Genomic DNA, 9,477 nt, shown 5'->3' on the forward strand with positions numbered 1-9,477 from the left:
AAGAGGACACCCGTGGGAATCCGCAGAGGTATGATTTGCGCACATCGCCCCAGAATTTATTACTCAGACACCCCCGCAAAGTCCGAAATGTGGGGAAAAAAACGCATTTTCCAGACATTTCGCTCGGCGCACCCATCGAAACACGCCCCCAACAACACATGGCCTACCGTCCACGTTCCCACATGTGTCCCGATGAAAACGGTACCTCACATGCATGGGTGCACCTACCTGGCTGGCAAGGGGCAAGCCGAAAACGCAAGCAACCCGAAGTCTGTTTGCAGAGGGGAATCAGACATTCTGCCGACCCGCACAACATACAGATATGGGCCTCAGGTGTCCAAGCCACCAAGGAAAACAGGGAACCCCATGCATTTTCGAAAAGAGGACACCCGTGGGAATCCGCAGAGGTATGATTTGCGCACATCGCCGCAGAATTTATTACCCAGACACCCCTGCAAAGTCCGAAATGTGGGGAAAAAAACGCATTTTCCAGACATTTCGCTCGGCGCACCCATCGAAACACGCCCCCAACAACACATGGCCTACCGTCACACGTTTCCACAGGTGTCCCGATGAAAACGGTACCCCACATGTGTGGGTGCACCTACCTGGCCGCCAAGGGGAAAGCCTAAAACACAAGTAACCCCAAGTCTGTTTTCATGGCGAAATCTCAGACATTCTGCCGACTGGCACAACGTACAGATATAGGCCTCGGGTGTCCAAGCCACCAAGGAAAACAGGGAACCCCATGCATTTCCGAAAAGAGGACACCCGTGGGAAACCGCAGAGGTATGATTTGCGCACATTGCCCTAGAATTTATTACCCAGACAGCCCCGCAAAGTCCGAAATGTGGGGAAAAAAACACCTTTTCCGCACATTTTGCTCGACGCACCCATCGAAACACGCCCCCAAAAACACATGGCCTACCGTCACGCGTTCCCACAGGTGTCCCGATGAAAACGGTACCTCACATGTGTGGGTGCACCTACCTGGCCGCCAAGGGGAAAGCCTAAAACACAAGTAACCCCAAGTCTGTTTTCAGAGGGAAATCTCAGACATTCTGCCGACCGGCACAACGTACAGATATGGGCCTCGGGTGTCCAAGCCACCGAGGAAAACAGGGAACCCCATGCATTTCCGAAAAGAGGACACCCGTGGGAATCCGCAGAGGTATGATTTGCGCACATCGCCCCAGAATTTATAACCCAGACACCCCCGCAAAGTCCGAAATGTGGGGAAAAAAATGCATGTTCCAGACATTTCGCTCGGCGCACCCATCGAAACACGCCCCCAACAACACATGGCCTACCGTCCCGCGTTCCCACAGGTGCCCGATGAAAACGGTACCTCATATGCATGGGTGCACCTACCTGGCTGGCAAGGGGCAAGCCGAAAAGCAAGCAACCCCCAGTCTGTTTGCAGAGGGGAATCTCAGCCATTCTGCCGACCGGCACAACATACAGATATGGGCCTCGGGTTTCCAAGCCACCAAGGAAAACAGGGAACCCCATGCATTTCCGAAAAGAGGACACCCGTGGGAATCTGCAGAGGTATGATTTGCGCACATCGCCCCAGAATTTATTACCCAGACACCCCCGCAAAGTCCAAAATGTGGGGAAAAAAACGCATTTTCCAGACATTTTGCTCGGCGCACCCATCGAAACACGCCCCCAACAACACATGGCCTACTGTCACGCGTTCCCATAGGTGTCCCGATGAAAACGGTACCTCACATGTGTGGGTGCACCTACCTGGCCGCCAAGGGGAAAGCCTAAAACACAAGTAACCCCATGTCTGTTTTCAGAGGGAAATCTCAGACATTCTGCCGACCGGCACAACGTACAGATATGGGCCTCGGGTGTCCAATCACCAAGGAAAACAGGGAACCCCATGCATTTCCAAAAAGAGGACACCCGTGGGAATCCGCAGAGGTATGATTTGCGCACATCGCCCCAGAATTTATTACCCAGACACCCCCGCAAAGTCCAAAATGTGGGGAAAAAAACGCATTTTCCAGACATTTTGCTCGGCGCACCCATCGAAACACGCCCCCAACAACACATGGCCTACCGTCACGCGTTCCCATAGGTGTCCCGATGAAAACGGTACCTCACATGTGTGGGTGCACCTACCTGGCCGCCAAGGGGAAAGCCTAAAACACAAGTAACCCCAAGTCTGTTTTCATGGCGAAATCTCAGACATTCTGCCGACCGGAACAACGTACAGATATGGGCCTCGGGTGTCCAAGCCACCAAGGAAAACAGGGAACCCCATGCATTTCCGAAATGAGGACACCCGTGGGAATCCGCAGAGGTATGATTTGCGCACATCGCCCCAGAATTTATTACCCAGACACCCCCGCAAAGTCCAAAATGTGGGGAAAAAAACGCATTTTCCAGACATTTTGCTCGGCACACCCATCGAAACACGCCCCCAACAACACATGGCCTACCGTCACGCGTTCCCATAGGTGTCCCGATGAAAACGGTACCTCACATGTGTGAGTGCACCCACCTGGCCGCCAAGGGGAAAGCCTAAAACACAAGTAACCCCAAGTCTGTTTTCAGAGGGAAATCTCAGACATTCTGCCGATCGGCACAACGTACAGATATGGGCCTCGGGTGTCCAAGCCACAGAGGAAAACAGGGAACCCCATGCATTTCCGAAAAGAGGACACCCGTGGGAATCTGCAGAGGTATGATTTGCGCACATCGCCCCAGAATTTATTACCCAGACACCCCCGCAAAGTCCGAAATGTGGGGAAAAAAACACCTTTTCCGCACATTTCGCTCGACGCACCCATTGAAACACGCCCCCAACAACACATGGCCTACCGTCCCGCGTTCCCACAGGTGCCCGATGAAAACGGTACCTCACATGCGTGGGTGCACCTACCTGGCTTGCAAGGGGCAAGCCGAAAACGCAAGCAACCCCCAGTCTGTTTTCATGGCGAAATCTCAGCCATTCTGCCGACCGGCACAACATACAGATATGGGCCTCGGGTGTCCAAGCCACCAAGGAAAACAGGGAACCCCATGTATTTACGAAACGAGGACACCTGTGGGAATCCGCAGAGGTATGATTTGCGCACATCGCCCTAGAATTTATTACCCAGACAGCCCTGCAAAGTCCGAAATGTGGTGAAAAAAACACCTTTTCCGCACATTTTGCTCGACTCACCCATCGAAACATGCCCCCAACAAAACATGGCCTACCGTCACACGTTCCCACAGGTGTCCCGATGAAAACGGTACCTCACATGTGTGGGTGCACCTACCTGGCCGCCAAGGGGAAAGCCTAAAACACAAGTAACCCCAAGTCTGTTTTCAGAGGGAAATCTCAGCCATTCTGCCGACCGGCACAACGTACAGATATGGGCCTCGGGTGTCCAAGCCACTGAGGAAAAAAGAGGGAACCCCATGCATTTCCGAAAAGAGGACACCCGTTGGAATCCGCAGAGGTATTTTTTGCGCACATCGCCCCAGAATTTATTACCCAGACACCCCCGCAAAGTCCGAAATGTGGGGAAAAAAACACCTTTTCCGCACATTTTGCTCGACGCACCCATCGAAACACGCCCCCAACAACACATGGCCTACCGTCACGCGTTTCCACAGGTGTCCCGATGAAAATGGTACCTCACATGTGGGGGTGCACCTACCTGGCTGGCAAGGGGCAAGCCGAAAACGCAAGCAACCCTCAGCCTGTTTGCAGAGGGGAATCTCAGCCATTCTGCCGACCGGCACAACGTACAGATATGGGCCTCGGGTGTCCAAGCCACCGAGGAAAACAGGGAACCCCATGCATTTCCGAAAAGAGGACACCCGTGGGAATACGCAGAGGTATGATTTGCCTACATCGCCCCAGAATTTATTACCCAGACACCCCTGCAAAGTCCGAAATGTGCCCAGGACTTTGCAGGGTTGTCTGGGTAATAAATTCTGGGGCGATGTGCGCAAATCATACCTCTGCGGATTCCCACGGGTGTCCTCTTTCAGAAATGCATGGGAAACCCTGTTTTCCTTGGTGGCTTGGACACCCGAGGCCCATATCTGTATGTTGTGCCGGTCGGCAGAATGGCTGAGATTCCCCTCTGCAAACAGACTGGGGGTTGCTTGCGTTTTCGGCTTGCCCCTTGCCAGCCAGGTAGGTACACCCACGCATGTGAGGTACCATTTTCATCGGGACACCTGTGGGAACGCGGGACGGTAGGCCATGTGTTGTTGGGGGCGTGTTTCGATGGGTGCGCCGAGCTAAATGTGCGGAAAATGCATTTTTTTCACCACATTTCGGACTTTGCGGGGGTGTCTGGGTAATAAAATCTGGGGCGATGTGCGCAAATCATACCTCTGCGGATTCCCACGGGTGTCCTCTTTTCGGAAATGCATTGGGTTCCCTGTTTTCCTCGGTGGCTTGGACACCCGAGGCCCTATATCTGTATGCTATGCCGGTCGGCAGAATGGCTGAGTTTCCCGTCTGCAAACAGACTGGGGGTTGCTTGCGTTTTCGGCTTGCCCCTTGCCAGCCAGGTAGGTGCACCCACGCATGTGAGGTACCGTTTTCATCGGGACACCTGTGGGAATGCCGGACGGTAGGCCATGTGTTGTTGGGGGCGTGTTTCGATGGGTGCGCCGAGCTAAATGTGCGGAAAATGTGTTTTTTTCCCCACATTTCGGACTTTGCGGGGGTGTCTGGGTAATAAATTCTGGGGCGATGTGCGTAAATCATACCTCTGCCGATTCCCACGGGTGTCCTCTTTTTGGAAATGCATGGGGTTCCCTGTTTTCCTTGGAGGCTTGGACACCCGAGGCCCTATCTATATGTTGTGCCGGTCGCCAGAATGGCTGAGATTCCCCTCTGCAAACAGGCTGGGGGTTGCTTGCGTTTTCGGCTTGCCCCTTGCCAGCCAGGTAGGTGCACCCACACATGTGAGGTACCGTTTTCATCGGGACACCTGTGGGAACGCGTGACGGTAGGCCATGTGTTGTTGGGGGTGTGTTTCAATGGGTGCGCCGAGCGAAATGTGCGGAAAATGCGTTTTTTTCCCCACATTTCGGACTTTGCGGGGATGTCTGGGTAATAAATTCTGGGGCGATGTGCGCAAATCATACCTCTGCGGATTTCCACGGGTGTCCTCTTTTCGGAAATGCATGGGGTTCCCTGTTTTCCTCGGTGGCTTGGACACCCGAGGCCCATATCTGTACGTTGTGCCGGTCAGCAGAATGTCTGAGATTTCCCTCTGACAACAGACTTGGAGTTACTTGTGTTTTAGGCTTTCCCCTTGGCGGCCAGGTAGGTGCACCCACACATGTGAGGTACCGTTTTCATCGGGACACCTGTGGGAATGCGTGACGGTAGGCCATGTGTTGTTGGGGGCGTGTTTCAATGGGTGCGTCGAGCGAAATGTGCGGAAAAGGTGTTTTTTTCCCCACATTTCGGACTTTGCGGGGATGTCTGGGAAATAAATTCTGGGGCGATGTGCGCAAATCATACCTCTGCGGATTCCCACGGGTGTCCTCTTTTTGGAAATGCATGGGGTTCCCTGTTTTCCTTGGTGGCTTGGACACCCGTGGCCCATATCTGTACGTTGTGCCGGTCGGCAGAATGTCTGAGATTTCCCTCTGAAAACAGACTTGGGGTTACTTGTGTTTTAGGCTTTCCCCTTGGCGGCCAGGTAGGTGCACCCACACATGTGAGGTACCGTTTTCATCGGGACACCTGTGGGGATGCGTGACAGTAGGCCATGTGTTGTTGGGGGCGTGTTTCGATGGGTGCGTCGAGCGAAATGTGCGGAAAAAGCATTTTTTTCCCCACATTTCAGACTTTCCAGGGCTGTCTGGGTAATAAAATCTGGGGCGATGTGCGCAAATCATACCTCTGCGGATTCCCACGGGTGTCCTCTTTTCGGAAATGCATGGGGTTGCCTGTTTTCCTCGGTGGCTTGGACACCCGAGGCCCATATCTGTACGTTGTGCCGGTCGGCAGAATGGCTGAGGTTCCCCTCTGCAAACAGGCTGGGGGTTGCTTGCATTTTCGGCTTGCCCCTTGCCAGCCAGGTAGGTGCACCCACACATGCGAGGTACCTTTTTCGTCGGGACACCTGTGGGAACACGAGAAGGTATGACATCTGCTGTTGGCGATGTGTTTCGGTGAGTGGCCACAGGGAAATGTCTCTGAAATTGGCCGGAAATGAAGACAATTCTCAGACATTTCGCTCTGTCCACCCACCGAAACACACCGCCAACAACACGTGGCATACCTTCCCGCTTCCCCACACGTTTCCTGATGAAAACGGTACCTCACATGTGTGGGTGCACCTACCGGGGGCGCAAAAGGAAAAGGGTAACCGACTGGGAACCCCAAGCCATTCGCCACTGCCCATTTTGTTCATGTGGGCAACCTACAGATTTGGGCCTAGGGTGTCGAAGCCAGCAAGGGAAACGGGGAACCCCATGCATTTCCCAAAAGAGGACACCCGTGGGAATCCACAGAGGTCTGCCTTGCGCAAATTGCCCCAGTTTTTATTAGCCACAATCCCCGACAAAGTGTGATATTTGGTGGGGAAAAAACACAATGTTCACTTTGTCTGGGGTTCTGGGTATTAAATTCTGGGCCACTTCGCGCAAGTCAGACCTCTGTGCATTCCCACGGGTGTCCTCTTTTGGGAAATGCATGGGGTTCCCTGTTTTCCTTGCTGGCTTCGACACCCTAGGCCCAAATCTGTAGGTTGCCCACATGAACAAAATGGGCAGTGGCGAAAGGCTTGGGGTTACCAGCGGGTTACCCTTTTCCTTTTGCGCCCCCGGTAGGTGCACCCACACATGCGAGGTACATTTTTCGTTGGGACACCTGTGGGAACACGAGAAGGTATGACATCTGCTGTTGGCGACGTGTTTCGGTGAGTGGCCACAGGGAAATGTCTCTGAAATTGGCCGGAAATGAAGACAATTCTCAGACATTTTGCTCTGGCCACCCACCGAAACACACCGCCAACAACACGTGGCCTACCTTCACGCGTCCTCACACGTGTCCCGATGAAAACGGTACCTCACATGTGTGGGTGCACCTACCGGGGGCGCAAAAGGAAAAGGGTAACCGACCGGGAACCCCAAGCCATTCGCTACTGCCCATTTTGTTCATGTGGGCAACCTACAGATTTGGGCCTAGGGTGTCGAAGCCAGCAAGGGAAATGGGGAACCCCATGCATTTCCCAAAAGAGGACACCCGTGGGAATCTACAGAGGTCTGCCTTGCGCAAATTGCCCCAGTTTTTATTAGCCACAATCCCCGACAAAGTGTGATATTTGGTGGGGAAAAAACACAATGTTCACTTTGTCTGGGGTTCTGGGTAGTAAATTCTGGGCCGCTTCACGCAAGTCAGACCTCTGTGCATTCCCACTGGGGTCCTCTTTTGGGAAATGCATGGGGTTCCCTGTTTTCCTTGCTGGCTTCGACACCCTAGGCCCAAATCTGTAGGTTACCCACATGAACAAAATGGGCAGTGGTGAAAGGCTTGGGGTTACCAGCGGGTTACCCTTTTCCTTTTGCGCCCCCGGTAGGTGCACCCACACATGCGAGGTACCTTTTTCGTCGGGACACCTGTGGGAACACGAGAAGGTAGGACATCTGCTGTTGACGACGTGTTTCGGTGAGTGGCCACAGGGAAATGTCTCTGAAATTGGCCGGAAATAAAGACAATTCTCAGACATTTCGCTCCAACTTCGATTATCTTGAATGTGTAGGCTAAGTCCCTCAATTAATCTCTGAAGACCTCCATGAGTTTTAGATCAGAGAATGAGATCATCAGCATAAAGAAGCCAAGTGATTTGCTGAGATCCCATTTTAGGAGCATCAGCGTTTATATTGCTAAATCGTTCTCCAATATCTAATATGAATAAATTAAATAGAGTAGAGGAGAGTATACACCCCTGTTTTAAACCACGGAAAGTTGGAAAAATCGACATCATTTGATAGTCAAGTGTCAATCTCACTTGCATAGATGTATTTGCATGTAAAAGAGCAATCAAATTGACTATAGAGCATGGACAATTGAGGTTATTCAGTTTGCTTATTAGCAGTGATCTATCAATGGAGTCAAATGCTGCCCTGAAATCAACAAAGGCCAAATATAATGGTTGTTTCTGATTTTGGTAGAGAGATTTGATTGTATTGATAGTTATAATGTTAATCGCAGTTCCCTTACCTACTACAAATCCCGTTTGAGAGGGGTCATGATTCCCAGAAGTTCTAATCCACCCTTGCAGATCGTTTAGAATAATACGGACAACAATTTTACCCGGCGTATCAAGAAGGGTGATAGTTCTATAATTAGATGGATTTTGTCTATCGCCCTTCTTCAACACTGGGATGACGATGGAATGTTGACACAATTTAGGTAATTTTTGAGTTTGTAGGATCTGCAAGAATAGATTATATAGAATTGTTTCCCACAATTTGGGAAATTGTTTCAACATCACATTAGATAAACGACCGGGCCCAGGAGCACAAGAACGGCTAGATTTGGTTGCACAAAGGATTATGGAATACCGTATAATTTAGAGAAGTGGGCGATCCACTGTGTTGCAAAAACATTGTTAATTTGTGACAAATTCTGGTAGTCAGGATTGACACTGTTAATTAAGGCCCATATTTGAGCAGAATTTTTTCCACATGTTGCATTTAACATACATTCTCCATCTTTTTGATATAAGGTAGATTTGTATGCCCAAATCCAGTTTTTATATCTTTATTTTAACCAATTTCAAAGCAGACCATCTTAGCTCTTCGGGTAAAGATAAGGAATTCTTTTTTGCTGTCTACTGTAATCGCAACCGGATGATAAGTATAGAGAACCTAACTTCTTTGATTTTGATTTGGACTAGTTGCATAAATGGAATTGGAGCAGGGCTAGCTTCCACAGAAATTCCAGCGCTAATTTTTAGGGCAGCCAAAAGGCCCGGCATAGGCCGTCCTTTGTCAGAGCATATAGCAGGGTTTAAAATTACACTGTAGTTATTCCAAGAAGGGCTATTCATTAACCATATCTCCTGAAGTAGGACAATAGCATGCTGTTCCAGAGAGGTTGTTGAATTCTTTATTAAATATGAAAAATGCCTGGTATTCAAACTCACCAGGGAAATGTTATGTTACATGGCATTTATATAGCACTTTATAGATCATTGGTATGACCTCAAAACGCTGGTAGGTTGAACGCCCTCAGGAACCGTAGTTCTGGTCAGTAGAGAGAGATAGTGACATAGGGTGCGTGGGTGCACCAGATATGTGGGCAGCTGATGTAATTGCTGGATGGTAGCTGCATCCTAGCATTAGGTGTGGTACTGAAGATATCAGTTGGATGTGTGCAGACTGGTGGGTGGACGCCCAGATACGGCTCTGGCTGCGTTAAGCCTAAAGGACGCATATGTGAGAAGCTATGTTAGAATGTGCTTGGCTAGCTGCGTTTTATTAGGGTGATGA

Source organism: Ambystoma mexicanum, chromosome 10 (genome assembly GCF_040938575.1).
Source record: "Ambystoma mexicanum isolate Mex_15411 chromosome 10, UKY_AmexF1_1, whole genome shotgun sequence".
NCBI classification, from domain to species: Eukaryota; Metazoa; Chordata; class Amphibia; order Caudata; family Ambystomatidae; genus Ambystoma; species Ambystoma mexicanum.